At 38.0% G+C, this 6,458-nt stretch overlaps 1 long non-coding RNA gene across 1 annotated transcript in view; it reads left to right on the top strand.

The window, feature by feature from the left end:
- The first annotated feature begins 1,743 nt into the window (after positions 1–1,743).
- LOC116690967 (uncharacterized) overlaps positions 1,744–6,458 on the top strand; it is a 26,225-nt gene continuing 21,510 nt past the window's right edge. The window contains exon 1 of the long non-coding RNA XR_004332401.1: positions 1,744–1,754. This is a non-coding gene — a long non-coding RNA (uncharacterized LOC116690967). The remainder of the gene's footprint in view (positions 1,755–6,458) is intronic.

Here is a 6,458-nt window from a genome sequence, read left to right on the forward strand (position 1 = left end):
GAGTCCATCACACTCCCTCTCGCAGTTATAAACAGCCTATGTGAGGATAAAATTGGTTTTGGTTAAAATCAACAAATAATCGTGAGAATAATCATGATCAAAATTTTGATCAAAATAATCGTGATTATCATTTTGGCCATAATCGTGCAGCCCTACGTTGAGGTTCTACGCTTGTGGTTCCGTAATGGCGGCGGAGAAAGATGCAAGCAAAGCCTTTCGGTTTGTTGTGGCAATGCTGCCGAATACAAACTATTCCTATAAATGCGCATGCCCTAATGCCATAATGGAATTTTCTACACTTGAAGAGCTGACCAAAAGGTCAGTAAATTATATAAGGTAAAGTAAGTTACTAAAGTGAGTGGGTACAACACAGTTACAAGATTAGTAAACACTTCTATCTAAACCGTTGACCAAATATATACTGCAATAAATAACACTGATGCTGGTAGCAGAATTCCAGGGTAAATGCTGAATGAACAACTATGAGAAAATAAAAAAGTATGAAAATAAATTCATCATGAGAGCGGAATCAATGAGAGATATTCGTGCTGCTCATCCAGCTGCTCTCGATCAAATTACATAGAGAACAGAGTAACAATAGGTTGTTGATCGAGTGACTCACATGCAACGGTCGCATGCATTATGATGAATGATCACTGAACCCACACTGATGATGACACTGTTTTGTCTGTGCGTGTGTCTGCATATAAAATGAATGTATGACTAAGCGCACCATGTCTACTGTACCTACGTGCAGAAGCATATCTCATCCTCTCTCTCTGTCTCTCTATGTCTCTCTGGGTCTTTGTGGGATTTTTGTTTACCACCAATTATCTATAATAATTTAATTCCATTGAATCTTGTTTGTTTTTTTATTTGGTTTAGGTGTTAATATTTTCTCTTGTTGAGAAATTAAAATGTTCTCTTTGAAGTGATAGCTGAATGACTTTCTTTACTATGTGTAACCAATACATATGTATCTCTTTTGGACAATCCTTCAGTGGCCCAGCTTCAGGCAGCTGGGTGAGTGTTTCCCATGGCAACGACTATGATTTGAGAGTTCACTTCCCATGGACAACAACACTAATAGACCTATGTCACTTCAGAAAAATATATAACACCAAATTAGTTCAGTATATGGTATTTTTTGCATGTGCATTTTCTTTCTATATGTTGCAAGAAAAACACAATTTTGACCAAATAGGCACACAAGTCAAAACAAGATGGAATATACTGAATTCTAAGTTTAAATGAATGCTAATTTTCTAGGTGTGAATCTCTCCCTTAAAGGACGATCCATTATCTATCTAGATTCATGGGCTATGATACGGTTTGGGGACGATATATTTTATTGTGGACCAATTTGGTTAAATGTTAAATCAATTTGGTTCATATACAGTTCATATTTAAACATTTTTTTGTTTCCTTATAAATTAAAATAAGACTAATTTATAAAAGAAGCATTGCACTCCTTCAAATATTTACTTTTAAAAATTATTTCATCAAAATCATTTGACATGATTCTGATAAATGAATGTTTAAAAAATTAAAAACGGACTGTCCACCATGTTATGAGCGTTGGCGTTGGATAGTTTGTCCACCAGAGGGCGCTCTACAACGTCCCTGTTGGCAACACATTTTTTTTTTTTGTAAATGTTTTTGTTCAAAGGAATTTAAGTTTCATATCTTAAGTTTGTATTTTTATGCATTTTATCAGAACTTTAATATATTTTGATGTTACAAAAATCTGTTTTGTAACAAAAAAAAAATCTAATAATAACCAAATATTCGTATCAGTATCAGCCTTGACAATCCTTTACTGGGTCGGGCTCTACTGGAAATCTGAAATATTTCCGCACTGGGGACTTGGGGACTGGGGAGCTTCATTTGGCCATCACTAGTCCCCTGCATCTGCAGTTACCATCCTGTCTTTTCTATTAACTGAATGTGACTGTTAGAGGACACGACTCACAGCCTTTCAATTCGTGTTTTTTCCCCTTGAACTGGGGGGGGCGTGCAAGATGATGCAGGCGGACGCACTCCCCAAGGTCTACTCTCGTACATCATGCCCAGTTTAATAACTCTGGATTTGGCTGCAATGTTTAATATGCCGTTTTAAACCAGGACCCTTTAAGTGTTCAGGCTGGTAAATTGATGTACCCCAAAAAAATAATCTGCTGAAAATATGGTATAAGTTTCTTTCTTTCTCTAAGTCATTAAGACATGGCACTGTTCCCGGGGGCTTGTGTGGCTGCTTGACAAACCAACCGGACGTGACGTGAGGGCGTGGTAGTATCAACGATTCTAATCTTTTAATTGGATATTCAAGCGTGTGAATTAATTTTGATTTTAAAATTGAAATTGTGACACTTTTTATTCAACATTTTGGGAGATACACTTATTCGCTATCTTGCTTAGAATCAGATGAGATGCCACTCTCTTCTTTGTATGGTAAAGCTACAGCCAGGAGACTGTTATCTTAGGACAGCACAACAATCAGGGGGGCTCTGTCCAAAGGCACCTCTAAAGCTCACTAAATAATTTATGGTGGGCAAGTGGCAATCTCCGGGGCTGAACAGTATAAACTAGACAGCTGATTTGTTCAATATCCTGTTTTTAAGCCTGTACTCCTTTTGATGCATTTTGTAATGCTTGTTTCCATCAATGAAATGCTGAATTTAGTTTTAAATCGCATAAGTGGAAATGTTTAGTCACGATATAATGGATCTCTTTAATGGTAGATTGATATAAAATGCGCACTGGACAAACAGTAATTCAGATATGTCATTCTCTGCACACGAATGGGCTTGCTGACTATTCACATTTCTTAGTCTAAAAACGTAAAGCAAATCTCAAATGACAACAGAATTCAATGTCTGTCCTCCAGGAAAGGTCTGGGAAGGCTTGATTACCAGTCCTAATGGGAATTGCTGTTTTAGTTTGAAAATGTGTTAATTGCTTATTAGAGGGAAAAACATTTTAAAAAGTGGAACAGAGGACACATAAACACTAACTGTTCTGGACTCAATTTGACAGCATCTGGCTTTTGGTCACCAGAGCAAAACCGATTTACATATTTTTGTCACGACTGAGTGGGTTTGATCTTCAGACATGCGGGGGTGTAAAATATTGAGCTGGTAAGTTTCCTAAACAAACCGGCTTTATAGATTGAAATGGTTATGTATTTTTTTTCCAAAGAGAGGTCCTAATCCAGGAGATTTGAAGCACACAGCAACCATGTTCTGATTGGTGAGATACACAGAAAGGAAAGGGCTTTAAGTGGATCTGAGTCACACTCTAGTCACTTGTCTTTCACTCATCTGACATACACACGGGCAGTGATAGTCATTTTAAATAAACACATGTTCACACATTGTGGTATGAACACTGTCCTGCCACAACAAAGTGTTTTGTGTTGACCTTGTCCGCCTTTCATTTTGACTAACAATATCTCTGAGCGTTAATACAGTGTGTCTGAGGATTACCCTCGCGAAACAGCCCAAAAATGGTGTTTCCAATATTTTATTCATATAATCCATGACGGTGACCAATTAGCTGGTAACTGATTTAGAGGAGACAAACAGAAGGGAGTGACAGAGAGGCCGAAAAAGAAACCGATAAAGAGCGGGGACTCGGTGCAGTCGAGATTATTGAAAGATCCAATACAATAAAGAGTGGCGCAATTTGTAAAGAAAAAATAGAGTTGTCGAGTTTATTAGTCGCCTGCAGGCGTGGAGTAAATGTTGTGCAGCAAATCAATGGCAAGAGTAGAGAAACGCTTCTTTACAGATAATACATGGACAGAAATAACAGTGGTTCCTCGGGCTGAAGTGACTAGATCTATGTACAGTACAACAACAAAAACAACCCATTATTCACCAAGCACGTAATGTGTTTTCATGCCAAGAACTGTCACGTTTTTAGTAGGGCTGGATCCGGATATTCCGACTATTTGGATATGTGAAATGAAGCGTCACCGAATATTTGCTGTTGATTAGTACCGAAGCTTCAAACCAAGTATTTGGGACAGCCCTAGTTTTTACTTTGCACTATTAACAGGCTCATTACGAAATCCATACTAAATACTAATTCTAAGCAGATTTTTAGTATACTGTGTATTCACACTGGAAACATTACAAAATGAAGTATATTCTAGCCAGACATAGTGCAAAGAAATCCACTACTTAGGAACAGGAAATTGCAAATTGTTGCTCTACCATTCTGCTCTTACCACCTGCCATCTTCCATGAAATATTATATTTCCGCATCTAACTGTTATACTATGTTGTATTCTTTACACAGAAATCATTGAGTACCCACTAAGCACTTTGATTAGTCACAAAACTGTACCTGACATGACAAAACACTTCCAGTTAAAGTGTGACTTGCTAATGTGTCTTTTTCAGATGAACCGCTGCTCTCAACCTCTGTTACAGGTATTTGATCTTGCCAATTCACGACATAGGATGTCCTCTGTTCTAAATGTTTGCGTATTCGAAACTTTTAAATAAGTTTTTTATTTTTTTTTATTTACTATTTTGTTCCGCTCAGCTGTTAAAATGTTTAAGCTGAAAATCCATTACACTTGATTAAAGATTCCAGCCAGTGTTCCTTATTAAGCCTAGATTTACTACATGAATCCATCTGCGTGGAACTAATCTTTACTCTGCATCATCCGTGCACCCATTTGTGCATGTTTCTCTTACTCTAATCATAATCCATTGGCCAGCTCACTGGATATGTCCTTCATCTCATTTCTTTTTATTCTGAGTAAAAGCAGTCAACAATAGCAAGCAACGATGGTGTTGACTTCCCCTCAGTGTCACACGTCAACCTAAATCATCTTACCGATTTAATCCAAGAGCAGCTGGTTTTTTGAAAACCATAACTTGATACTGAAATCTAGGGATCAACCGATGTGGATTTTTTTTAGTGCCGATACCAATTTTTTTTTTTTTTCTTTCTTTTCATTAGCCTTTGTCGAAAATTATTAGGCATAAATAAAATAATTCCACTATTGCACACAGTGGCAACAAGCAAGCAGCATAATAAAGTGCACACTGTAGTGTACTTAATTTCAAAATTAACCAACTATTTACAACCTAAAACTAGCCATTGAAAGAAAGTGTTTGATTTATAATTTAAGACTGCCATGGTTTCATTTTTTTCTACATAAAAGCATGTCTAAGGCTAATGAACCGCCGCCTAATATGCAAAGACAACACAGAAGTAGGTCTAAACAAAAATGGAAAAGAAACTGGCAGATTTATCAAACATAAATCAGCAGAAAGGAAGGAAAGTAACGTGATGTCAGATGCACATTAAGCAACAAATTGTTCAAGTTTCTGTTCTAAACTGCATTTTTAAAATGTTTAAATATTCAACCACGTATGAAACACATCTCTCAAAGTATTAAATGCTCTCATTCAGTTGGCTCAGCACACTCATATTGCTGTGATGCGTGTGTCCCACTGAGTGAGACACACACACACACACACACACACACACACACACACACACACACACACTTCTGTTCGGTAGCTGACGCTGACGTAAAAACCCAACCACAATTGAACTGGATTGATAATGATACACGTCTAAACACAAGTAAGGCATACACGGTGCACTTATGTCTGGTACATGATAAACGTGAACACAAATTAATATTCAACTACGTATAAAACATACCTCTCATTATTAAAGCTCTTCTTGAGCGGGGGGGGCTGCGCATCTCCAGGTAGGGAGAGAGCGAGAGAGTCTGGTGTGTGTGTGTGTGTCTCTCCAAGGGACACACACACACACCACACACGTCCCAGCCTCAGCCAGGTGATCGCTGAATAAAACTCCCACTGAACAATGCGTCACTTAATCCTATGACCAGTGTTCGTACCTGCTACCGTATGGATACAGAAAGCCTACAACGCAGCTATTTGCAGCTCCCTAAATACAAAAGCATTTACATTTTCCATTCGGACCCACAAACGTATAGAGCAACATGTTTTGACTTTCAACGTGTATGGCAGTACTTCAGCTAAGTCAAACAGTTAAAAGATGCTCTGAAAGTTTTTAAAACGTAGTTGTGTTGTAGAGCAGGCTTCCAGCCCTCTGTTATTGGGGGAGGGGCAGTGCATGGTCTGCATTTAGTTAAGTTTGCTGAGGGCTATCAGTACAGAGATTCAGCCCAAAACATCTTATTTCACTTACAGCTGAAGCACGTTTAACCTTAGCGTGTAAAACTAATGAGAACTGGTCCATTTATACCACCATTAAAAATGTATAATTCCTGGTCTCTGCAGGCAAGTGTGATTAGCCGTACAGTTCCCCTCTGTAAACTCTCTGTGGGGATTAGCCGTTTTTAAGTTGTTGTTTTTTTTATAATCCGGAAGTTCCATAATCCATGTCATTGAAAATGGCCTTTGGGCTGGACATACACTCACCTAAAGGATTATTAGGAACAC

Source organism: Etheostoma spectabile, chromosome 6, assembly GCF_008692095.1.
Source record: "Etheostoma spectabile isolate EspeVRDwgs_2016 chromosome 6, UIUC_Espe_1.0, whole genome shotgun sequence".
Lineage (NCBI taxonomy): Eukaryota > Metazoa > Chordata > Actinopteri > Perciformes > Percidae > Etheostoma > Etheostoma spectabile.